The sequence below is a fragment of the Somniosus microcephalus genome, chromosome 21 (genome assembly GCF_052327205.1).
Source record: "Somniosus microcephalus isolate GS21.2 chromosome 21, FLI_Smic_1.0, whole genome shotgun sequence".
Lineage (NCBI taxonomy): Eukaryota > Metazoa > Chordata > Chondrichthyes > Squaliformes > Somniosidae > Somniosus > Somniosus microcephalus.
This window is the reverse complement of record NC_141007.1, coordinates 32,849,109-32,875,918: the sequence shown is the minus strand read 5'-3', so window position 1 is coordinate 32,875,918 and position 26,810 is coordinate 32,849,109. Positions and strand designations below refer to the sequence as shown.

At 45.5% G+C, this 26,810-nt stretch overlaps 1 protein-coding gene and 1 long non-coding RNA gene across 7 annotated transcripts in view; one reads left to right on the top strand and one right to left on the bottom strand.

The window, feature by feature from the left end:
- Window positions 1-26,810, top strand: part of LOC147102691 (protein shisa-6-like) — a 631,586-nt gene that overhangs the window by 218,224 nt on the left and 386,552 nt on the right. The gene's annotated exons all lie outside the window — the stretch shown is intronic.
- LOC147102692 (uncharacterized) overlaps window positions 11,942-26,810 on the bottom strand; it is a 115,207-nt gene continuing 100,338 nt past the window's right edge. For 5 of the 6 annotated variants that reach the window (XR_015073062.1, XR_015073060.1, XR_015073063.1 and 2 more), the window contains 2 exons: window positions 25,166-25,278; window positions 11,942-12,297 (listed from right to left, as the gene is read on the bottom strand). This is a non-coding gene — a long non-coding RNA (uncharacterized LOC147102692). Of the gene's footprint in view, window positions 12,298-18,026; window positions 18,243-25,165; window positions 25,279-26,810 lie in introns of all 6 variants that reach the window. The other variant, XR_015073065.1, reaches the window with a different exon arrangement.

Here is a 26,810-nt window from a genome sequence, read left to right as displayed (position 1 = left end):
CCTCAGAGCGCTGGCGAAGCTCATGTGATGTCAGTCAGCAATGGAACTCAGACACACTGGCGCAAGCCAGTACTTAAAGGGGAGGGTTGATCTTGCTCTCCATCCACATCCTGCTCATTGCAGCCTTGAATCTCAGCCTGGAGAGACCTGTACATCAAATCTGCTGGAAAGAACAATGGAGAGGCCCAGGAAAAGAGTTCAGTGTGAAGCCCCCATAGTCTCTTCTAAATTGATATAAGGAAGGGCAAATCAAAATGAACTGCAAAGTGCTGCTCAGTACCCAAAACTCCTTCACACAGCATTGAATCTCTCCAGAAGTCTCTCTCTCTCTCTCTCAGAATGCGTGGTGCAAAAATGTCACCAACAAAAAAAGGCAGGAAGCGGTCGCCTTTAAATAGTGCTCCCCCAGTCCCTTCCTGACTGCAAAACACTCCCCTCAACCTGCCGTTGCTAGCGGCAGATGGAAAGGCAGGGGGCGCCACTCAATATCTGATCCGGGGTGCTACTGGGGCGTTGTACACTCGACTGACGTCACGATCTGCCGGCGCAGGAGATCGTGGCAGTAGTGTTTAGTGCTGCCGCAAAATGTCTGGTCAATTTCGTGAGCGGCGCAAGCATCACCGCGCACGGGCGCAAGTTGCTTTGTGCCCCATTAGCGCCCTCTTAAGGTGCTAACAGGAGGCGCAAACCAACTGAATTTCCCCCCCCTGGAGTATTGTGTACAGATCTGGTCTGCTTACCGAAGGAAGGACTTAGTTACCATAGAGGGAGTGCAACGAAAGTTCACCAGATTGATTCCTGGGATGGGGGGATTGTCCTATGAGGAGAGACTGAGTAGAGTAGGCCTATATTCTCTAGAGTTTAGAAGAATGAGAGGTGATTGCATTGAAACATACAAAAACAGGGTAGATGCAGGGAGGATGTTTCCCCTGGCTAGGGAGTCTAGAACCAGGGTTCACAGTCTCAGGATAAGGGGCCGGCCATTTAGGACTGAGATGAGGAGAAATTTCTTCATTCAGAGGGTGGTGAATCTTTGGAATTCTCTACCCCAGAGGGCTGTGGAGGCTCAGTCATTGAGTATATTCAAGACAGAGATTGATAGATTTTTGGATATTAAGGGAATCAAGGGTTATGGGGAGCGGGCAGGAAAGTGGAGTTGAGGTAGAAGATCAGCCATGACCTTATTGAATTGCGGAGCAGGCTCGAAGGGCTGAATGGCCGACTCCTGCACCTATTTCTTATGTTCTTATGATGGCTCCGTGCATTTATCCACTGAGCTGATGAGGTATACGGGCCCAAAAGGACCTGGGTATTGATCTCAGTTTGTGCTGAGGTAGGAGGTCTCACCTGTAGTAGTGCCAGAGCACAAACATTGGCCGAAGGGTCCCCAAGTTATAAAGGGGAAAATCATCCAGCGTTCCAACATCTGGTGACTATCAAGCAACCTCTACTGGAATTGCATGTCTGGATATCAGGTAAGGACAGGATTGGGTTTGTCTGTGACACCATGACCAAATAGACTGCTGACCCTCATGATCATAGCTCGCTCAGGTGGAGCATCTGCTTGGGCAAGGTACCAAAGGATGCCCAGTAGCCAGGGCATCGTTCCCCAGTGAGGAGTCGATGCTTCCTGAAGGGTAAGAAACTGATGGGGGTGGGTGGTGGGTGAGGAAAAGCTACCTAGCTTTAATTTGTTTTCAATTTCACTGCAGCACATTAACTGGAACCATCAGTGTCGGACAATAATGAGGACTTTGTCTCAGTAATATCGTAAAAAGAATTTGTAATTGCTGCGCAGCCAATGCTTGAGTTAAGCTGCTGCTACATGACAGCTTCCCTGGGTACCAGTGGTGAAGACTAAAACAATGGTCATTAATGCTAGTCGCCGTCACAATTCACAGACTGCACTCTGGCTGCGCTTCCTCAACAACGATTGACAGCACAGCTAGCTGGAGTCATTTTGCTTTCCCTGTAGGAGCATAATTCAACAGCTCTCAGTTGCAGTGTGCATCAAGATTTAAATGGTCCTAGAAATCTGATTAATTCCGCTGAAGGTACTGGTGAATTGTGCGGCTTTTTATGCTTCCCATCTCTTGTGCTGCTGAAGATTGATGGATTAAAATTCCAAATCAGATTTAGAGGTACAAGGTGGCCGAAACAGCAGCAATTTGTAAGGACAGGCTGTGCCCATCCATCGCGGGTCTCATCAGAATGGGGCGAAGCTGAATACACGAGGGACCAACGATTCCCCCTAAGCGGCACAGGCGCGCAGCGATCGGGAGGTCCCACGCAGGCCGCTCGCCAGCTGGAGAAGATACCGCTCATGCGCGGCCAAGCAGCAAATTTAAAGGGGCCGCGCACCAAAATTAAATTGGAGGGAACATTGAAGTGACCTACTGTGGGAGGCCAACTAGAACGGGGCACTGGATCTGTGGGAAGGAGGAGAATAGATAATGACAACACCATGAAGTAAGAACATAAGAAATAGGAGCAGGAATAGGCCACTCAGCCCCTCGAGCATGCTCCGCCATTCAATAAGATCATGGCTGATCTTGGGCTCAAAGCCACTTCCCCGCCCGCTCCCCATAACCCTTCACTCCCTTATCTTGCAAAAATCTGTCTATCTCCACCTTAAATGTATTCAATGACCTGGCCTCCACGGCTCTCTGGGGCAGAGAATTCCACAGATTTACGACCCTCTGAGAGAAGAAATTCCTCCTCATCTCAGTTCTAAAAGGGCGACCCTTTATTCTGAAACGATGCCCCTGAGTTCTAGATTTCCCCATGAGGGGAAACATTCTCTCTGCATCTACCCTGTCGAGCCCCCTCAGTATCTTATGCTTCAATAAGATCACCTCTCATTCTCCTAAATTCCAATGAGTATAGGCCCAACCTGCTCAACCTTTCTTCATAAGTCAACCCCCTCATCTCTGGAATCAACCGCGTGAATCGTCTCTGAACTGCCTCCAATGCAAGTACATCCTTTCTTAAATAAGGAGACCAAAACTGTACGCAGTACTCAAGGTGTGGTCTCACCAATACCCTGTACAGTTGTAGCAGGACTTCCCTGCTTTTATACTCCAACCCTCTTGCAATAAAGGCCAACATTCCATTTGCCTTTTGATTACTTGCTGTACCTGCATGCTAACGTTTTGTGTTTCATGTACAAGGACCCCCAGGTCCCTCTGAACTGTAGCATTTTGTAATCTCTCTCCATTTAAATAATGGTTTGCTTGTTTATTTTTCCTGCCAAAGTGTATAACCTCGCACTTTCCCACATTATACTCCATCTGCCAAATGTTTGCCCACTCACTTAGCCTGTCTACCCTTTGCAGATTCTTTGAGTCCTCTGCACAACTTGCTTTCCCACCCATCATTGTATCATCCTCAAACTTGGCAACATTACACCCAGTCCCTTTACCCAAGTCATTAATGTAGATTGTAAATAGCTGAGGCCCCAGCACCGATCCCTGTGGCACCCCACTAGTTACCGTTTACCAACCGGAAAATGGCCCATTGATGCCGACTCTCTGCTTTCTGTTAGTTATCCAATTCTCTATCCCAGCTAATATATTACCCCCAATTCCGTGAGCTCTTATCTTATGCAGTAACCTTTTATGTGACACTTTACCGAATGCCTTCTGGAAATCCAAATACTGTACACCACATCCACTGGTTCACCCTTATCCACCCTGCTCGTTACATCCTCAAAGAACTCCAGCAAATTTGTTAAACATGATTTCCTTTTCATAAAACCATGCTGACTCTGAGTAACTCAAGAACTGTATTCTGCAGTATTAAAAAATGCCAAATAAACAAAGATTCAAAGCTAATTAGGTGTCCCCTTTTCCCTTCTCTGAGAAAATGGACATTAAGAAAGGTTTTACTTTTCCTCTTTGAAAGTCATCTAAGCATAAAATCTATTTTTTTTTCTATCAATACTCTGTCAACTATGTTAATTTGGCTTCTTATATTCACAATTTAAATCGGTGCTAATGTCCTCAAATTAGGCTACAATGAAGGCTAAAACTGTTGCTAATGTTATTAGAGTGGTTTTGTGCTTCCAGCTCATAGAGAGCATAGCTTGGAGGCAGAGATAGGACACTGTAATCCCGATTCCTTAACCCTCACTCACCATAAGAATGGCTTCCAGTTGAAAGTGGAGGGTCGCAGAACATTGTACAAACATTTAGCACACTTGTATCAAACTTCTCTCCCCAGTATTTCAACCTGAAGGGGGAGCAGGGTTAACACCTCTGGGGATTCACATCAGCACCAGCACTTTCCAAGCTATTGTACTCTAAGCTGTCCCATTATAAATTCAGAACATTTTTGGTTGCCTGATCCTCAGAAGGATATCATTACTCTTGAGGCTGTATAGCAGTACAACAAGGATGATTCTGGCTGACAGCTATTTAAGTTAGGACGAACAGTTAAGGAAATTGGACTTGTTTGAAAAAGAGATGACTTTGCAACATCTTAATGGAAGTTTCCAAGGTTGGGAAGGCATTGGCAAAGCTGATTCAGGGATTATAGCAAAGGGTTCGAATAACGGGGTGTAAGAATTTTTTTTAATTAAGGAGGTTAGGCCGAACCTTTTAACCCAAAGAGTAATAGTTTTGTGGAATTAGAGAAAGAAGAAAGAAAGAACTTGCTTTTATATAGTGCCTTGCACGACCTCAGGACATCTCAAAGCGCTTTACATTCAATGATGAGAAGGCTCATGAGATGTGTTTCTAGAAAGAAAAGGGATTGGGGGATATACTGCAAAGCCAGGCAAGTATACCCCTCAAAGTATGATTAATTGATTGATCAAAGGTGGATGGGGTATGTTGATCTTACAGGGCTTCTCCTATTCCTAAAAATTCTTATGCATCACTTCCTTGTCCATCAACCATGGCTATCACCCCCAACTAGTATCCTGCCATTAGCAAGTGACATTTGTACATCGCCTCCCTACATTCTCTTCAGTGCAGAAGAATTGTGTGTATTCAGTTGTGCACTTCAGAGCACTGCACTGTGCAAAGACATAGCAACTAATTTATTTAACAAATAGACCGTATACATGTTTTTGAAATAATAAAATATAGTTGAAGCAACCAGCAGCCTTGAATGGCAAGTAGCTCGTTGTACTGACAGGATCTCCCCACTTTGTTCGACCACCTCTGACGTTATATGGGATGACTCATTTATATTGAATTTCTTCTGTAGCCCGAGCCCAAGTGAAGGCTGATAACTGATTTCATCGCAATGTTGCTGAGCTTCTGTTTTAGATTAGATTGTAACCAAGTGTTCAACTTCTGTTTGCCTTGACCACACTGTCTCTCCATCATGTGAAACAATGAGCCACATCAGGCTATAACTGCTGATGGAATGGAGGATACCATCGCGTCTTGTTTTTTTTTAAAACTCAGACGCTTTCCTCTAAGCTGAGACACAAAGACCACTCAGTGAGCTCTTGCTCCCTACATGTCAGCCTTGGCTCAGTGGTCGCACTCTCACCACTGAGTCTGAAGGGTGTGGCTTCAAGTCCCACGCCAGGGACTTGAGCATATAATCCAGGCCGGCACTTCAGTGCCGTACTGAGGGAGTGTTGCACTGTCAGAGGCACCGCCTTTCAAATCAGACGTTAAACTGAGGCCCAGTCTCCCCTCTCAGGTGGACGTAAAAGATCCCAAGGCACTATTTCGAAGAAGAGCAGGAGAGTTCTCTCCGGTGTCCTGGCCAATATTTATCCCTCAACCAACATAACAAAAACAGATTATCTAGTTATTTATGTCATTTCTACTTCTGGGACCTTGCTGTGCGCAAATGGCAGCCACGTTCCCTACACTATAACAATGACTACGCTTCAAAAGTACTTTATTGTTTGTAAAGCGCTTTGGATCAACCTGAGGTCACTAAAGGCGCTATATAAATGCAAGTCTTTCTTTTCTTTACCAACTGAACTGTTTATATGTCCAATATCTAGCCATGTAGCAAGCCCTGGGTCAAACAGAATTTCTTGTCACTATATTTAGCTTAATGGACTTTGCAAAGTGGTAGAATAATAATTGAATCAGAACATGGATCAGGCTACAAACCATTAAAAGATTTATTAAAAGTAACAGATATACAGCAGAAAAGACAATATAGCAATTTTATGGGATTTACAAAACTATCTATTTCTCCCCACATACAGAGACTCTTTGCTAATAGTGCTAATAATAACCTTATGTGAGGTGCTTCGGGAACTCCCCCCTCCTCCCCGCTATCCGAGTTGTTCCACTCCGCTGTTAGCTTCGCGAAAACGGCATCTCGCTATCTGGCTCAGCATTGAAATGCATTGAATGCGTGAAGTTGCTGCATTTGCATGGTAGATACGAACTAAACTCGCCACAGAATGTTAAGTCTTGTTCATTTCAGTCTAAGTACCCTTTTAACGAAGTGATTAAATGTTAATTACTACCAGTCAACCTCTGGCTCGGAATATTAAGTGTAGAGTCTCATTCCTTCAGGTTTTAATTGTCATTGGAAATTTTAAAAAGGTAAAATAACTTATTTTTAATTTTACTTTTCCTTTCTTTCTCTTTTATCGCTGTCTCTTAATCCAATCTCTCTTTCCTGTTCTTTATTTCTCTTTCTGTACCTGATTTGACATTGAATTCACCCACTCTAATTTACACTTCCTTCTCAGTCCTTGCGCTGCTAATGTCACAATCCAATCTGATTGGTTAAGGAGATACACAGTTGCTTGTCCTGTTCACTCTGATCCCAAGTGCCCTGTTTCCCCTCACTGTGATCCTATCAGCTCACACTTTCAGCAACTAGCCACGCAAATTTAAAAAAAAATCTAAACGTGGAAGGGCAAGTCTGACTAATGTCAAATACCGTTAGATGCCCTGCTACAGCAAAAATACACCATTGCTATCTAGTTGGAATCACAAATTGTCTAAATATCACATCATGCTGGTAACCATAGGATACACTATTTATACACTGGAAGTGCCGAGAAGTGTCAGAATCTACACTGTACAAAAAATGTCTTTTACACAACTTTTTAAATATAGTGTGGGTACCTGATTCCTTTTTGGTAGCGGAACAGTACAAAGAGGTGGTTTGTACTGTTGCTGTGGCACTTGGCCAAGATGCTTTGCGCTACTGCAAGAATTATTAGACCAGCTACATTGCATAAATTATTTACAGCACCGACTATAATTCCACCTGTGCTAACTCTAAAGTCTCTCAGTGTCAGGAAATAACACTTTCTTTGTGTATATGCTATTTAGGTTGAATAAACGGTCTCTTATGTTTTATCGAGAATCAGCATTGCTGCCATGGGTAGAATGGCATGGTCGCAACAAAATATAGAAAATTGGTGGTGGCTATATCAGACTTAAGCTCGATATCTTTTTATTTTTAGGAGATCTTATTCCTCCCCTCTAAAACTAATTCTAAAGTAAAGTACTGTATTGAGACATCTGACCTTTGCTATATTTCCCAAAATGAACCCTTTCTATTTAAAGCCTATTAAATACAAATCATCTTCTTCAATTCAATTTATTTAATTGTTCATGGGATGTGGGCATCGCTGGCAAAGCCAGCATTTATTGCCCATCCCTAAATGCCCTTGAGAACTGAGTGGCTTGCTCGGCCATTTCAGAGGGCAGTTAAGAGTCAACCACATTGCTGTGGATCTAGAGTCACATATAGGCCAGACTGGGTAATGGTGGCAGATTTCCTCCCCTAAAAGATATTAGTGAACCAGATGGGTTTTTACAATAATCCAGTAGTTTCATGGTCATCATTACGGATACAAGCTTTATATTCCAGATTGTTATTTAATTAACTGAATTGAAATTCCCCAGCTGCCGTGATGGGATTTGAACTCATGTTTCTGGATTATTAGTCCAGGCCTCTGAATCGCTAGTCCAGTAACATAACCACTATGCTACCGTACCCCTATCATTCATAAGCCATATAGCTCAGGATCCAGATTTTACTGACCAAGCCTCCCTCTCATTGGCTTAACTGACCAGGCATCTCTCTCAATGATTTCCCCACCCAGTTAACAAGCCCCATCCTCACCCATCCCAGCTTTCACGAGTAGATCTCCCTGTTGGCCCTTAGCAACCAGTTCTCCTGTGTGGTCCTCATAACAACTACCCTCTCAGTGACCTGGCCAATGGTGACTTTCTTAACTAGGAATTAATCTTCTGATGGCTTCCAGAAAGACAACTCTCCCCACCATCTTATATTGCAGCAATAAGATTTCAGCAGTATTCTGATGGTGTTGCAGTAAGCTTGTGACATACAACCAGATTTATCTGTTTAAACTAACTAATAATGACACCGATTTTGTCTGAGGGAGCTGAAATCCAAGCTTTAAAGCAAATGGTAGCACTCATTCTTAAGCTCCACTTGGGTTTTTGAGGATTTGTTTCATTTTGGAAGATCTTCAGTATGACTGGGAACATGATCAAATATTTCTGACTTTAACTTGGGAAGTCAATTTGGAACAGTATATAAATTCTGGAGAAAAACTCTCCAGGGAATACGGGCATGAAAAGATATGAAGTTCAACATTTTATATCATTATTTGCTATCAGGATTCAATATGTATGATTTGGAGTTACTTCGTTACATGTGTTGTGGTGTAGATACAGACTTCAGAATTCGGCTTGGCAGATGACAGTGGAAATATGGGATGTTTCTTCTGCATTTTAACGCAGTCCCTGATCTCAGCAAAGAACAGAAATATTTTATCTGCAGTCTCAGGATACGGGGTAGGACATTTAGGACTGAGATGAGGAGAAATTTCTTCACTCAGAGGGTGGTGAACCTGTGGAATTCTCTACCACAGACAGCTGTGGAGGCCAAGTCACTGAATATATTTAAGAAGGAGATAGATAGATTTCTAGATGCAAAAGGCATCAAGGGGTATGGGGAGAGAGCGGGAATAAGGTATTGAGACAGAGGACAGCCATGATCATATTGAATGGCGGAGCAGGCTCGAAGGGCCGAATGGCCTACTCCTGCTCCTATTTTTCTATGTTTCTGTTTTAACAGACTTGATATTGGGAAACTGGAAAATCCCTTTCCTTTAATGGCTCACTGGTTGGGGAAGTGTAGGATCATGAAAGTATTTAGCATGGAAGCTGATCTTTCAAACACTTTGCAACACTTCTCACTTGTGCTGGGTCTCCAGTTCTGGTGTAACAAAGCTGGTTATTTACACAATTCCATTATTTGTGAATGGACTTGGAATGGAAATCACATCGCTAAATAATAGGGGCAGAATGGAAATGACTTGCAATACAAGACCATTACAACCATGTTATCCACTCGGGGGAAATGGTGACAAAAATACATTTACTGTGGCAGTTGTAATTGGAGCAATCCTTTCTGAAGCCCCATAGACAGGTCACCGGACCCCCAGGGAGTTTTTATGGATGGTAGCTAGGGCAGCTCAACCTTCAATCACACAGCCGTAATCAAACGTGACAGTCCCTAGTAATGGGTTCAATCCATCATGAATGATTAATCACAGCCTCTTGTTGTAAAGGGGTCTGAAAATAGGGGCTTCAGTATATCTCTATTCCCCACTTTGAACCCTAGACTTATGGAAATGCTACAGAGATGAAAATATGTCACACGGCTGGATTCTGATATCCCTAGGTAGAAATTCGTCGGCGTCCAATTTCGGGCGCGAAGGCAGTGATGTGGCCCCAATGCACACTCATACTGGGGGCCTCCCCGAAGCCAGCCCGAACTTGGTCCTAGAGCCTTATCTGAATAAGCTGTCGCATCACCACAGGCAGCTCACTTGACTGGTGAATCGAATTTGGGCCACTGTCCTCGCCGGCAGCGGCCCTCGGGGTGGGTCGCAGTAGCGGGGGCACAGAGCACTGCGAGCGGGTGGCCAATTGCGGGGCCGGGAACACTTACCTTTCACTGGCAGCCGCTGCTTAGGCCACAAGGCTGCTGAAGAATCCTGAGCTGGGCAAGCCTGACGTCCACCCTGACTCCAATATCTGATTCCAAGAGAGCCATCGTTCTCAAACTTACTGCCTGTACTAACAGCGAGTGTTTTGCCAGTAAAGGGGGTGCCTATTCGTCTGTGTATTGGAGCTAAATGTGTATTACAGGGCAGTGATTTTATGTATAATCATTAACAGAGCATTAGCTAATTTTTAGCCACATTCCTAAAATTCCTCCCAAGACCAATTCAGTTCAATGCAGATTAATGCACAGATATCCCACGGTACTAAAGGCTTTTTAAACTCCGGGTTCAAACACCAAAGTCCTAACATTCCTCCCTTAGCAAAAACCACCAAGAACAGTTTAACCGCTCATTTGTCTCATTGCTGTTTGAGGATCTTGAAAGTCTTTCTTCCTTTTCAAGTCATAGGGAAAATGCAAATTTCCAGCATACTGCTCTTAAATAATTAAGACAATGGAAAGCCACTGAAAGTAAGAACTCCACTGTCTCAGTCCACATAATAGCATGGGTCACGTTTTACTGCACATATCGGGGGGAAATGACAATGAGGTAAGAGAGGGATCCAAGGCCATAGGGTGAGAACTACCAGGATCCACTATTACCCGAGGTAATGTGTGTATTACCAATATTGATCCAACCAAAAGATACTGTGCGAGGAGGCTTTCTCTCACCAAGGAAGCCATAGATGATTTGAGCCATCTCTTGAAAGCAGTACAACATGCTACCAGTCTTAACAGTGATGTCAAGGATTCAACTATTTTGTCGTATGCACCTTCCAGACAACGGCAGAAACTTGCCAAGGATCAGTCGTTCATTGCTGCATTACTGATGTAAAAGATGCTCTGTTTTGACATGCTGGTCATTGCATTAAGATCAGTTAAAGGATGCAACAGCAGCAGGAAAGGCTGACAAGGTTTTGCAAAAAGATGCAGCATTGCAAAGATACAGGAATTAGCACCCATGTGGCCATTCAAGCCTCTGTGCAATATTCTATGGCTTTCAGTAACAGAAAAGGAAATCACACAAAGAATGTCCAAATGGTTTGTGACCACCACCAAAGAATTTTCCACATGATTGAGCGATTTGTAGGGAGTGCCAATGACACCTATATCTTAAGGGAATCATATTCCAAGGTAAATGTGCTTCACGGCAAGTCTTTCATTGAAAGGTACGGGCCTGGCTTGTCAAGAGTTAAGGGTTGTCTGCTTGAAATCTGTCTCGCCACTCTGCTACACATCCTCCATACCCTCCCACAAAAGACTTAGTGAAGCAGATTCAAGAGGTAGGATTCATTGTACAGGCATGTAGCATGCCCAAGCAATCGTTTCAATGCTCTAGAGGTGTTGTATAATGTCAGAGAGTTGGCAGAATAATAGCAGTGTGCTGCATGAAAAAGGGGGGCCTTGAATGCTTTTTGATTTTGCATAAAGTTTAAAAACTTATCTCAAAGCACGACACTCAAATCTCCCACCGCGTTACGGGAAGGGACATTTCCAGGAGGGAATCACAATCGGGACTATTATTTTACAGTAATGGAATGAGTCAAATTACATTTTTAGTACATGGAATTCCAAGGTTTGAAAGCAGTATTTTGGTGATCGTAATCCATGATTCCATTCATTTATAACTAGGACCATCAGATTATGGTGACTGAATAAGTCCATCCTGTATTCCGTGGGCTTCTGTGATTCTTAATAGTGTTTTGGGAATCACATTCCATAATTGTGTCCATTGTTCCATGAAATTGTCAAATTGATTACAATCGGACAATTCTGGCATATTACTGGAAGAGTCAAGCATCAATTTTTGTTGTAATGATGGTACATGTGCAAGTGATGCAATGTCATGTGTGATACTTTCATGATGCAACTGATGTACAGAGGATAATGCTGATAACATGCATAAAGCTCTGACAATTACTTTGCATGTACATTAGTACCCCCTAAAATAGCACATTACTCCAGGTAAGTTTTTATTGCTCATTTAGTAAAGATTTTAAACAGATCATTTTTTGGTTGTGATGTATTAAAAAACATTTTTTTTTTCTGAGGATACTAACTGGGTGCTTCATCATCACCATCTACTTTTCACAAGAACACTCTTTATGCAGCAAGACACCGGCTCACAACCAAAACTGCAAACAAAGTAAGTTCCTGTGTTCATCCAAAACCACCCATGCTTCGCGAACAAGAGGGATGGAGCAGCTGTGCTGCACCTGCGAGCAATTCATTGCACAGTAATATGGGGGAAGAGACTGGGAATGAGAGAGTCAAACTGTTCCCTCCAGCAACAAATGGTGCGAGACACAATGGAGCCTAAAAGCAAGGAGAAAACTATTAATTACAAAGCAAAAATAGAACGTTCTTGGGATTCAGCATGCTAATTCGGGTATTTTAAAGTAAAGCACAAACCCCAAAATAAATTCCTTAATTCTGTTCAGTCAAAATTTTGCAAATCATGTTCTAATACTTTGAAAACCATCTATTTTTCATTTATCAGAGGTTTCTAACATGAAAACAGTCTATAACTTCAGTTATGTCTGAAGGTGTCTGATTTCCAGTAAATGAGTCATGGCTTATGCGTTTGGTTTCAGTACAATGCATCGATGTGGATTATAGTTACAGTGAGCGAGATACTCAGAGCGTCGGTTCAATATTTTTCTGTAACAGCCAATACTTCCTGCACTCAGGTGTTTCATTTGACCTGCGTAATTGCTTTGACCTACCGATAATTCCAGTAAGATTCTGCAATGTTCAGTATTGCATGCATTCCGGATTCACACAGCAGTGTGGAGTTTAAGCTGCATTGTATTACTCGGCCTAAGAATTGTGATACAGTGAACGAGTAACAAAAGATGTCATTGATGGATAAAGGCTCGCGCGGGCAATAAAATGTTACACTATTGAAAGACGTTCACAACTAATCCACTTGAGAGCAAGTAAAAGCAGGGTAACATCTTAAGATATTGGCACTACAAGTGGTTAATGTACCAGTCAGCTCGAAGAGCCAGCTTGATTAACATCCACCAAAGTGGCAACTTTCAATGAAGCATAAATATAAAAGGTTTGTCAGGAAACATCTTGGGGAAACATCTCAAGACCAGACTGGTGAAAAGCTAGTTTCCATGGCTGAAGCTCTAAAATACTTTTGGCACTATCAAGCTTTTAAAAATGCATCAAAATTGTTCTCACGACACCAGCATCCAATTGACGCTGCTGAGCTGTGTCTGGAATGAATCAATCGGTTTATATGTAATCTAGATCTCCAAAGTCCCTATTCAATCCGCAATGTCCTTGGTCAAATGAGGTGGGTAATGCTGCATTTTGGTGTCATTAAAACTTAACAGCATCGGTGCCAAACCCAGGACACTAGCAATCAACAGCTTGAACAAAAAAAACTGACGCAGCCCCCAAAAAGCCTGACCACTCAAAAGCAGCTCCGTAAATAAATCAACAACATATGAAGACAAGGAGTTGGACTGAAAGTGCAGTGGGACATGGGCTTGGCAGAATCTGTGCTGCAGAAATACCCAACCTTCCATCACTTTAATTGCAGTAGACTAAAATTGTTAGCAACAGTGGCAGAGGGGTTTGCAAGTGCTGAGGGCATGAGATATATTTTCTGGGAGCATGGGGGCCCGCATGCCTCTCCCCCAAGAACACTTGGGGGGCAATTTTGCCAATGTGGGCGTGTTGGAGGCGGGACTGCTGCTTGTCGGGTCATTGTCCCACCTCCATCGACTTGTGGCCAACCCACGCTATTTTCCTTTGATTGACCTTGTTAAGCCCGCCCTTAGCAGGCTTAGCAGGCCAATTAAGGGGAAGCCAGTTACGGAGAACGTCAGCGTATGACGTTTCATCTGTCAAAAATTTGACAGATGAATTGTCATCGTTTGACAGCTCTGTGAAGCTGTCAAACACTGACATTCTATGTTGTTTGATGAGTCCATGTATTCAAGACTCATCAAACCACTTTTTTTAGTAGAAATTAGATGGTTGTTGCATCGGAGAATGCAGCAGCCATCTGTCATCTCTGCCGGCGAGATGCGAGAGTCTCCGCATCCCCAACTGTTGAAGCCGGCAGGAAGAAACAAAGGTAAGTAAACATTTTCTATCACTTTTCACTCACCTCACATACTTACCTCTCCACACTTGCACCCAGCACTTAGCTTCACACTGCACTTTTGCACCCCTCCAACCCCCGCAGACCCACTGCTCGCCTCGGTTTCCCGATGGCGGAAAGCCCGCGCCTCTGTTGGAAAAATGGGGATAATCCTCTTAACTGCCTATTAACTACCTGTTAATAAGCAGTTAAGTGGCTGTAATCCCCTTCCCGCCTCGAGGAGACAGGATCCGGCGTGGGTTGGGTACCCGCCTCCTGGGAAGATGGCATGGAGGCGGGTTGGGGGCGGGATGGGCACCCGCCCCCAGATTCTGCCATTTTCCCGGCACGGTGGCATAGTGGTTAGCACTGTTGCCTCACAGCACCAGGGACCTGGGTTCGAATCCGGCCTCGGGCGACTGTCTGTGTGGAGTTTGCACATTCTCCCCGTGTTTGCGTGGGTTTCCTCCGGGTGTTCCGGTTTCCTCCCACAGTCCAAAGATGTGCAGGTTAGGTTGATTGGCTATGATAAAAAAAAAAAAAAAATTGACCCTTAGCGTTAGGGGGATTAAATACGTGGGGTTACGGGGATAGGGTGGGATATGTGTTGGTGTAGGGGTTACAGGGATCGGGTGGGATATGTGTCGGTGCAGGCTCGATGGGCCGAAATGGCCTCTATCTGCATTGTGGGGTTTCTGTGATTTCTGTGAGTCCCGCCTCCCCAAGACTGGCAAGATCACGCCCTTAGATTTTGACACCTGATTTTGCGCATTCATTGGCATTTTGGAGCCAACTGTAATTCTCAGTGTGAATCTTGGCATAATGGTTTAATAAAGCAAAACAGATCACTCCAACCCCATTTCCTTTTTCATTTCCAATCCGCGGCAATTCCACAAGTACCATGACAGGTCTTGTCAAATAAAACCGGTTAATAAATGCATACTGGAGAACATCCAGTTTCCCTAAACAAAAAGCTGCAACCGGTCATTAAAAAGATGAACCTTCGCGTATGACAACAGTCAGATATTCACAAGAACATTCACTTTGAGGAACCGAAGAAGCTTTTTAGAAGTTCCAGCTTATTTATTATGTATAACTTATTTGGGAACAAATTCCAAATGAACTGGGACTCTCAGAAAACCAACAACTCATTTAAATTTTTTCCCTCAAGTTTGTGGACGACAGACAATGGGAGAAAGTAACCCGTGACTGATCCCAGTCCTGTCCTCAAACCTATCTGCTTCTCACGGGCTCCAGGCCCACCTTCCAAATAATCTGATTAGTTGCTACTGACTGCCTCCAGTGCAAATGAAACACGCTGATTAATCTTGTGAAATGCGGACAAGCTGACACAAGGTGAGGGGGAACAGCTGACTCTCTATTTTTGTTGTTTGTTGTGCGACTGGGAATGTTGATATTCTAATTCAGCACTGCAGAAACATCGAAACAGTCCAGTAGATACTTGGACATCTATCGAAATTAAAATGAATGAACATTCTGGTTTCACCAGCAGAGTCCCACTTTTTACTGACAAGCTGGGTGACATGACGTCTTGCTTAATGTCCCAGTTTTCTTTTGCTCTCAATTTATTTCCTACAGTCTCACCTGCTAATATGTTCCTGAAAGAGGCTATCATTAAAGCACTAAAGTCTCCATTGTTGTGGAGCTGTATACAGGAAACTTTCGATTAACCGGCCCCTAAATAACCGGAACGCTCTATCCACCGGCAAAATTCAGGAGTCGGTTCAGGTAATTTTTTTAACTTTTAGTTACTGTTTTTTTCTCCATTTGTTGCTGTGCAACGGTGTAGCTGAAGCTGTTGCTAAGCTACAGAGACGCTTGCAACTTGTGCCGATTGCAGGGTTTGTTGCTTTATACGGAGCTCTCAGCTCCGTATCTTTTACTATAGCGTTCGGTTATCCGGAATTGTTGATGAACCGGCAACACGTCGGTTCCGTCCGTGCCGGATACCAGAAAGTTTCCTGTATACCATTTACATTTGTTGTTTTCATATGTAAAATGTTGCAGTGCAGTTAATGTCCTGAATACATTAACCATATAAAGTCAGATATATCTGTAGATTTAATCCAACCAAGAGTATGGTTAATCCCGTGAACCTGCATTCTGCACAGGGAGTGCGATTCGAAGAATTTGGAGATAACGGGCTGGATTTTCATTGAGGAGGCGGGTAGGAGGCAGGACTACAACTTTCGGGGTTGTAGTCCCGCCTCCAACGATTTGTGGCCAACCCACGCGATTTTGACTTGATTGATCTTGTTGAGCCTGCCCAGTGGGCTCAGCAGGCCAATTAAGGGCCACCCAGCAACAGGTGATGTCACAGATTGATATTTCATCTGTCAAGACCTTTTGACAGATGAAATATCAGCGTTTCACAGCTGTTTGAAGCTGTCAAACACTGACAATCTGTACTCCAGGTTAATTCCTTCCTCTCAGGATGATTTAGAGATTCCCCAGAACAGAAAGCTGAATGCTGCAATTTTTGACAGATCGTGACCATTCTGCTTTCTGTGCCGGTGAGATGAGGGGCTCCTGAGACCTGAAGGAAGGAAGGCTGTAAAGGTAAGTACATGTAAGTAAAAGTTCTTTAAACACTTTACACACACCAAACACACTTATTTCTTCACTCATGCACCCATCACTCACCTGAACACCGGACATCTCGACCCCTCCAAGCCCTTAATCCCGACGGTCCGCCTCGCTAACTTGGCGTGGTTTGGAGCTGTCGGGAATCCCACATTTCACCAATGAAAATAGGGATTAGGCTAAAAACTGCCTGTTAACTACCTGTTAACAGGCAGTTAATTGGCACTAATCCCCTTCCTGCCTCGGGGAGGCGGGTCGGGTACCCACCTCCTTTGAAACTGGCATGGAGGCGGGTTGGGGGCGGGATGGGTTTGTGCCCCCCCGAATTCGGGATTTTAACGCCCCGCACACCTCCAATCCCGCCTCCACGGCCCAATGAAAATCCTGCCCAACGTGTTTTACCTCGACCTCCAATCCATGCTATCTTTGAGTACAGTCTCCCGACTGGGAGCATCAGATCATGGAGTTATCCCTAGTATCTTCAAACCCAAATATAAGTTTATACTTAGCAACACAGTAATTAGGGACCCTTTCTACTCCTCAGTTCACATGGAGGGATTTCTGGTGGTAATGGCCCTGAATCCAAAGTAGAAAAACATTTTTGATTGACATCTGCTCTGGGCAACATCACCTTCAATTTGAGATATGAGATATGAAGAATGCAATGACTAGATTGGAAGTACAGAACGTTCTGTTCTCTGATGGGCTAATTATTGGCCAGCCAGCTATCTGCAGTTCTGTAGATGCAGTTGATGGAATAGCATTGATTGTGTTGCTGGCCATTAAACATCATCAAAAGGGAAACCTTTTCACCCACTACTGCCAAGTCTTTTGGATGGTTATCACAGACTATAGTTTAATTGGAGGGACTGAAACACTATTAGGAAAGAAAAGGAACAAAGATACATTGATGGTGAATAACAAGTCAGGAGAAAGGACCATTTAAAGGTAAACTTGGCGGGTGCGGGGGGGGGGGGTGGGCGCAGTTTCAACTTCTGACCATAACGCGCATGAAGTCAGCGGAGTAGCAGCATCACCCGCCCGGAACCATTTGCAGCTGTGGGAGACCGAATGGGTGGTCCACTGCAGCTTGCCCGCTGGTTGTGGAAGGGCGGGCAATCAGTCAGCTCCTACGTCGAGTCATCTGGCAGGACAGGCGTGGCTGGTGGAGGGGTGGGGCAGGTGGTGAACACAGGTTGGCAGTGGGACTGCAGTACAATAATTTAAGACAAAAGAGGTGTGAGGCCCCTTTGCGGAGCAGCCACCAGCAGCCCCTTTAAGGACCGTGGTTTGGCCCTCACCGACCATTTGTACTTCAAAACAGCAATTGAGTACCTACCAAGTCGGAGCATTTTTGCATATTTAAACAGCCTCCCACCCAGGCCTGTCTGATGATTGTATCAGGTGGGCCTTAGATATCCATAGGGTGGCCGAGGATCCGTCCCGATTTTTCTCTGCTGGCTGCCCGTTTTTCAGGTAAGAAGCGGGTGGATGACAGTTGAAAATCGTCCTCATAAGGTGAGGGGTAAAAATGCTGACTGATTTTAATGGGAATCTAGAATTAAAAGTTGGGATCAATATAAGTAACTTTTAACAAATGAACTTATTTCTATCTTGAAATAACAACAGAAAACGCTGGAAAAGCTCAGCAGGCCAGGCAACATCCGTGGAGAGAGAAACAGAGTCAACGTTTCGGGTCGAAACCCTTCGTCAGAACTGAGGAAAAAAAGGCAGGAAATGAAAAGATTAAAAGGCAGTTTGGGGGCTGGGAAATGGGGGAGGGGATGAACGAAGAGACATTAAGAGATATTCAAGGTGAGACGAGATAGTAATAGGACAGGTAAAGAAACAAACAATGGCTCGAGATGAAGTGTGAAATGCGCTGGCAGAGTGAGAGACAGCTGCCATGTGGGAGAGAGAAAAAAAAAGGGAAAAGGCAAAAACCAAAAGTGTGGATAAAAAATATAATAGGGGCCGAGGTTATGATCTGAAATTGTTGAACTCGATATTGAGTCCAGAAGGCTGTAAAGTGCCTAATCGGAAGATGAGGTGCTGTTCCTCGACTGTGCACTGAGCTTCCATGGAACAATGTAAGAGGCCGAGGACGGTGAGGTCTGAGTGGGAATGGAGCGGTGAATTGAAGTGACAGGCGACCGGAAGCTCGGGGTCCCCCTTACGGACTGAACGGAGGTGTTCCGCAAAGCGGTCACCCAATCTGTGTTTGGTCTCTCCAATGTAGAGGAGACCACATCGTGAGCAGCGAATACAGTATACTAAATTGCAAGAAGTACAAGTAAATCGCTGTTTCACCTGGAAGGAGTGTTTGGGGCCCTGGACAGTGGGAAGGGGGTAGGTATATGGGCAGGTGTTGCATCTCCTGCGCTTGCACGGGAAGGTGCCAGGCGAAGGGGAAGGGGTGCTGGGGCTGATAGAGGAGTGGACTAGGGTGTCTTGGTATTTCTGTCTTGGTTCAGTGAAGATCCTATCAGTTTCCAATTTGTAGGCATTGGGAGTGAACTTGACAATTTTCATTCAGCTCTCAACCTTACTGGTTGAGAAGGAACAGTTGTTCATGGGATGGGGAAACTAAGCAGCAACATGGTATGTTGACGACCTCCAATCCACTGTCCTAACCCACTTCCGTCCAACAATTAAAAGAGCCACACTTTCAAATGTGGGGGGAGTAATAGAAATAGTGGGGCAGAAATTCCTTTCCCTATGGGTGTGTACATGCTGTGTACTCACCCGAGATCGAAGGGTCTCCAAAAAACACTCTCCACCCGCAGAGGCCCTGCTCCAGCGCTGAAAACCGGCATTTCCGATCTGTCAAGAAAGCTCTTCACAGATCCTCCAGCTGCGCTGGAGCAGGGCCTCTGCGGGTGGAGAGTTCCGCTTTTTGGAGACCCTCCGCCCGCAGAAAACACTTAGGGGGAAAAATTGGGTGAGTAGCGCCACCTGTTAGCGCCTAAAGAGGCAGTCGGTGGCTGTAGCGCCACTGGCTGCGCCTCCCGCGATATTCAGCAGGGGCGCTAATGGTGGCATTAGCCTTATGCACTGCGCCGCCACCGATGACGTCATCGGTGTGCGCAGCACCCCATTCGTGCCCCGATCGCGATATTTGGTAGCGAACGCCGCTGTAGCGCCGTTCGCTACCCGTGCCCGGTTCACGGGGCCTTACTGTGCCGGCAGAGGCGCAAGTTAAGGTGGAGGTGCGGGGCGGCCGCTTTTTCGGCGGCCGCCTGCCAGCACCTCCGTCCCCGGCCTCCTGGTCCCCCCCCCCGCGGCATTGCCGGCTGTTTCCCGAGCGCCCGGCACTTCTCCTTGGTGCCGGGCTCTTTTGCCGGCACTCGCGATCGGGGCTCACGCTGTTGCAGGCCCCTCCCCCTTAACAGTGGGAGGAAGGCCTGCAGTACCGCAGCGTGCCGTGCCGCAGCGTGTGGCGCTGCAGCACGTAGCGCTGCGAAATTCACTTTCAGCGCCCTAAGAGGGACGCGGAGCGCCTCGAGCCGCGCCCCGTCTCCCTCTAGGGGCACTTCAACTGAATTTGCGGTGATCGCTAATGCGACGATCGCGGCGCAAATTCCAGCGCCCAGGCGAACTTTGCGCCGGGCGCCTCAGGCCAATTTCTAGGCCTTACAATTCTTGCACCTGGTAAAAGCAGTTGAAAAAAAGTAAAAAAAAAAAAAAATTTCCACTGATTTATCATTTAAAAATACTTTAAAGAAAGGTAAGTTTATTTTTAGCCCCATTAAAAACTTTAATTATTTTTTTCAAAAAATAAAATTTTTGTTTAAAATTTATGTAATTGAAAGACATTTTAAAAATGTGATTTAAAAAAAAATTATTTAAAGTTTTACTATGTTTTGGGGGTGATCTCCATTCATATATTTGACAGGTCTTTCTGTCAAATGTATGAAGGGAGATTCCCTTCTCTGATTGGCTCCCCATGGCCCACATGATCCCAGGGACGCTGCGAACCGCCTGTGCCTCTGGGATACGTGGGCCCTGCGCACCGGCAGTTTGGACAGGCCCAGCAATGGAACTCTGCGCCTCCCGGGAGCCCCCCGGTCCAGGCGCAGATTTTTCCAGATCGCAGCCCTCTGCCTGCGGGAGGCCTGCGAACGGAATTTCTGGGCCTATCGCAGGTCCATTTCTGTAACGTGGCGAGTGGAGTATTAGCTGTTAAAGAGAACTAGGATGACCCTCCTCTGAACACAGATAGCGGAAGTGTTTGAATGTGCAGGGTGGGAGGAGAGCTCTTAGAATGACTTTACTTGCATTGCACCGCATGTGCTCTTGAAATAATCAATAAATCTGTTTAATTGAAGTGATTAGGAGTCTGACTGAGTCTTTATACAGAGACTAGATTAGATTTTGACTGCTTTGAACTACTGGATTGGTTGTCCTTAAAGCAACAATCTAAAAATTCCATTGAACTTGATCCATAAATATAATGAAAATTCTCTAGGGTATGGTTTTCAGTTGGATGCCTTATAGTTGCAAATGTGCAACTTCTTGGTTACTGTTTATACCATTTCTCTGAGGTTTCTGCTCATCTTTCGCCAAAGTTACAGTTGGAGAACCCCACGGGACTTCTACCCCTGGATGTCCAATTCGCCAATGTGCCTGGCAGAACAAAGTAAAAGTGTTGCATCTGCACAGCCATGAATTGAAAATTGACTAAACATGGAGGCTTATGCTGGGAGGGCGAACTTCATCTCTGCACTCTCGTGAAACAGTCTCAGGGACCATTAACATGGGGATTGCAGCTCGTTGAATATTGGCACCACTTGGGCTTCCATCCAGTCCATGGGAGCAATTTCAGAGCCCAGTGAGCTGTTAAATATATGTAGGATGATGGAACACAGTCCCCATTTCTTTGAGCACCCTTGGGTGCATGCCATCAGGACCAGCAGCCTGATCTATTTTGAGACCCCCTTATTCTATCAGGATTATATCTGCACCCACTTTGACACAACTGTAGACTCAACTATACATTGCGTTATTGGTAACTGAACATTTTCTCAAGTAATTATACCATTGCTACTGCAGTTATCAAATCAAATCAATTTTATTTGCCATATGTATTACTACAATGGAATGTTTTTACTCCCCGATCACTTCCACAATAAGCTGTGGGCGCTCACAGAGACACGTCGCTATTCTACAGCGCCATGTTCAGTAAAAGTCAATTCAATTGCGTCCAATGGCAGTGGGAACACGATGTCCATCAGCCGCTCCGTCTCCGCGGACTCCTCCTCCCTGTTGCCGGCTCCACAATATGGTGTCCTTCTTCTCACGCTCACCGTCTGGCCTCAGGTCTCCATGCCCGGCTCTCCCTCCTTCCCCTCGAACTGCGAGCTTCCCGCACTGTCGCCGGTTCAAATTTGCAACGGCCCGGGGCCTGCCTCTCACGCTCACGTCCGGCCTCCAACCGCCATGCCCGGCTCCCCTCCTCCTAGTCCGAAACAGAAATTCATGACGAGCTGCCGGGCGACGTGCCGAAGCGGGTCTTCGTGGCTGCTGCTGCCGCTTCCCGCTGCTGCGCTGCCTCCGCCCGACTCGCCGAACACATCGCTCCGGCATCGGGAGCAGGCGGCGGGGGGTGCGGGCCGTCCGAAGCAGGAGAGCGCTTAGCTCCGGACCGCCTCGGTTGCCATCTTGAATCGCACATATCCAATATCTTGTTTTACAACGACTCTTTGGCTGCTCTGATATGAGCTTTTGCTGCCTTTAGCAGTTCTCGATACCCACCCTGGTTCTCTTGTGAGGTATTTTCTTTTGGGCTATGAAAGTGTTTTTGCCTAAGTCTCATCTGTCCTTACACATGGTCAGTTAGCCACTTTAGCTCTGTTTTACCACCTGTCTTTCTTTTGATTCTAAGGGGGTGCTACCTCCGCGTGGGCGCTACTTTTACCTCCCCGAAATAATTAGCGCCCCCCCCCCGTGGCCGAAATTGAGTGGTAGCGCCCCAAAAGGGAAGCGGGGCACTACTAGAAGCCCCTCGCCTCCCTCTTGGGGCGCTGCGAGGGAATATCGCGGCACATCGTGCTGCGGTACTGCAGGCCTTCCTCCCCTTCTTAAAGGGGAGGGGCCTGGCGCAGTGTGTCCTGGCACCCAACTGGTCACCAGGGATCGGGAGTGCCGGCAAACGAGCCTGGCACTCAAGAGGAGTGCCGGGCTCACGGAGAGCAGCCGGCACCCCACAGGGGGTCTTCATGGGAGCCGGGGACGGCAACAGGGGCAGGTGTTGGCAGGTGGCCAGCAACAAAAATGGCCGCCCGCCTCCTCCCCTTTAACTAGCACTACCCCGGCTGCAGGTAGGCCCCCCTGACCCCGTCGGACATAGCATTCGGTGGTAAGTCGGGGGGCGCCACCGAAGATCGCGGCCAGGGCGCTGCGCACAGCGATGATGTCACCGCCTGCAGCGCAGCACCACGGGGCGCTAACGGTTACCGCCGCCACTAACCTCCCACTGAATTTCGCGGGAGGCGCTGGTGGCACCGCACCCGGGTGCTAGTTGCTTTGCGCCAACAGAAGGCGCAAAGGAAACACATTTTTCCCCCTAAGAACATACATGATTGTATGGCAAGTAATGTTTCTACTAACATATAGATACTAGACAGCTGGCCTGCCCATTACAGAGAGCACTAGAATAATTTCTTCCAGCATCCCTTGTGCACATTCAGACATTTCTTGGGATCCATAATATAGGCTGGTTGTTAGCAGGACCATTAGTTGACATTACTTACCAATATTGAGAAAAAGAAAGTTCCTAAAACATACTGTGAAATTGATTTGTTGTAAAGTAGTACTTGGACACAGATTTAGAAAAACACACTTCTTCCTTTTTACTACTCGCGTTCATTTGATCAGATAAAGTTTCAGTCAACTCATGAATTTCATGCTAATAATATGTACTCATGAATAATTACAATACATGTCCTCTTATTTTCAACAAATGAGGGTTGGCATAATTTGGAAAATTCAACCGTAGGATGGCCAGTCTCTTTTAAGTTGTCCCTTTTTCATTACATAACTATGTAGGAGCAGAAACTGCCATCAAGCTTATTCCCTGCACACACCATGTACAATTGTGGAATCCACCCAACTCATTGAAATCTGATTTAGATGGCCAACCCGGAGGTAAAGCTTGCGTGAAGATCAAGCTCCTAGGAAATTCCTCTCAACAATCAAAAGTGATCAAGGTAAATCCTAGGATATCAACCTCAATTTACAACCCGCATTATTCAACTCCGGCCAGTTGCATTCTACAGATGACACCTTCCATTGTCTCAATAGCACAAGAGTGTTTGATCATCTATATCCGTGAAGCATGAGCAACTGTTTGTGAGACAGTTCTAAATGCACCACTGCACTCTTTAGCTAACCATTGATTGTATCTTGTTAAATGCTCAGCACTGATAATGTCAGGCAAACTGGACTATAATTCCTGATTTGTGTCTCAGCTTTGCAGAATATCAGGATTAAAATTTGCATTCCTCGCGTACAGTCCTTTATTTATAGGGCATCTCAAAATATTAACCATTGCATCACCTATTTCCCTGAAGGTTCTCAGCTGCATCCACCTAATTCCTTGAATTCCTTAATAACACATGCTTTATTGCCCTATATATTCCTGAACCTGAATCAAGTTGACTGAATCTGGTAGTTGTCTACACCCTTCATTTGGGAAGAATGATATTAAGAAATCATTTAACATATCCGACATCTCACGATCATCAATAATAGTTCTACTGAATGAATCCCTTAAAATAGAAGGGCAATGTAAAGGGAGTATTTGATGTTACTCATGGATTTTTCAAAGATTCACATACAGAAAATAGCAAAACACAATCATTCAGTCAACAAGCATTAAGGGGTTATGACAACATAGGAACCCGTCAAAAGGGTGAAGAAGGTATAGTTTATGTAAAGTCTGAAAGCAGAGCGAGGTTACATTAGGCATCATCTCAATCCAGCAGATATGAAATGGAGGAAATCGGCCAGGGGTGTTGCACACGCTTGGGTACCAAGTAAAATAAACAGACATCCAGCCTATATCATGGATGAAAGCTACTAGAGCAGGACACAACGCATCGATAAAATATTGGATATGAATATGGGCACAAGCAGAAATGATAAAGAGGGAGAAAAATTGTTTAAGAAGCAGAACTGATTTAAAGAAAAATATAAACGCTATGAGGAATAAGACTAGCATCAGATCTGGAGACTCAGGGCTGGATTTTATCAATGGGGATGCGCTGGGGGTGGGACTGCTGGTTGTCGGGTTTCAGTCCTGCCCGCAACGACGTCCGGCCAACCCATGTTATTTTCCCTTGAGTGATCTTGTTAAACCCACCCAGTGGGCTTCGCCAGCCAATTAAGGGAAAGCCAGTGACAGAGGATGTCAGCATATGACGTTTCATCTGTCAAGAATTCTCTGTTCTAAGGTGACCCCTTGCACAGAAGACTCACCAAACCGCTTTCCTCAGCAGAAATCAGATGGCTGCCGCATCTGAGACTGCAGCAGCCATTCTGTCATCTCTGCCGTTCAGATGAGGCACCTCCGGATCCCCAAGGGTTGAAGCCTGCAGGAAGAAACAAAGGTAAGTAAACTTTTTCTAACACTTTACACTCACCTCTCATGCTTACCTCTCCATACTTGCACCCATCACTCACCTCCACAGCGGACCTTTCGATCCCTCTCACCCCCGCAAACCCACTGCTCGCCTCACTGACCCTGGTGAGGTTCGCAGCTGTCGGGGAGCCCTCACTTGCAGGGGTAAAATGGGGATAAGCCTTTTAACTGCCTGTTAACAGGCAGTTAAATGGCTGTAATCCCCTTCCCGCCTCGAGGAAATGGGTCCCTGTGCGAGTCGGGGACCCACCTCCCAGGAAGATGGCACGGAGGCGGGTTGGGAGCGGGTTCGATACCTGCTCCCAGTTTCTGCCATTTTCTCGGCAGTCCCGCCTCCATACCCGCCTCCCCAGGGCTGGCAAAATTCCCCCCTCTCAGTTAGACAATGATGTGTGCACAAAGCCACCTGACTACAACACAATTGCAAATCATTAACAGACACACTTGCACAATAATTCAAAATATTGGAACCAAACCTTTGAAAATTTACCCTAGGATAATTCATTGTACCCTCAAAATTAGCTATTAGCCAGAACTTTCCTGACCAGTCAGATCAGAGAGGTAAACATACACAATGTAGGAAAGTCAGGAAGCAGTGATAGGTTGCCAAAAAGTTAGTTACAGAAACTCCCCATGCTGGGGTCCAGGGGGAGACTTTAACCAGGGATCTCAAAATGTAAAAATGTAAATTGGGCTCAAGTGTGTTACCCATTATGGACCAAAACCACAGCTCAATACATTTGAACCTTAGGACCTGTCTATAGAATTGGGAACGGTAGCATTGTGGTTATGTCACTGGACTAGTAATCCAGAGGCCTGGACTAATGATCCGGAGATGTGAGCTAAAATCCCACCACGGTAGCTGGGGGAATTTAAATTCAGTTAATTAAATAAATCTGGAATAAAAAACTAGTATCAGTAATGGCGACCATGAAAATATCGGATTGTCGTAAAAACCCATCTGGTTCACGAATATCCTTTAGGGAAGGAAATCTGCCGTCCTTACCCGGTCTGGTAACTCCAGACCCACAGCAATGTGGTTGACTCTTAACTGCCTGCTGAAATGTCACTCAGTTGTCAAGAAGGCGGCTCACCACTACCTTCTCTAGGGCAATTAGGGATGGGCAATAAATGCTGGCTTTCTCAGTGACGCCCACATCCCACGAATGGGAAAAAAATTGACAAATGGGTATCAGCTCCTTCACACCCCCTCCAACATAATTCAGAATTCCCAGGTTGTCAGTATTGGAGTCTCCCTGGCATGCAGCATAAATGTTATTTCTAGTTTTTTCATTAGCCTTGGCACTGTTTGTAGAAGATCCCCCTACCCCACATCTTCAATGGAAAGACTTAGATTGGCTACCCATACCTTATGCAATTGATACAGACTCAGTGGCCTGCAAATAATTGCTCTGCCAGCATAAGTATGGTGCAGTGAAACCACCATCTTACTTGCCCGATGCCAGTGACCTTGTCCCAAAT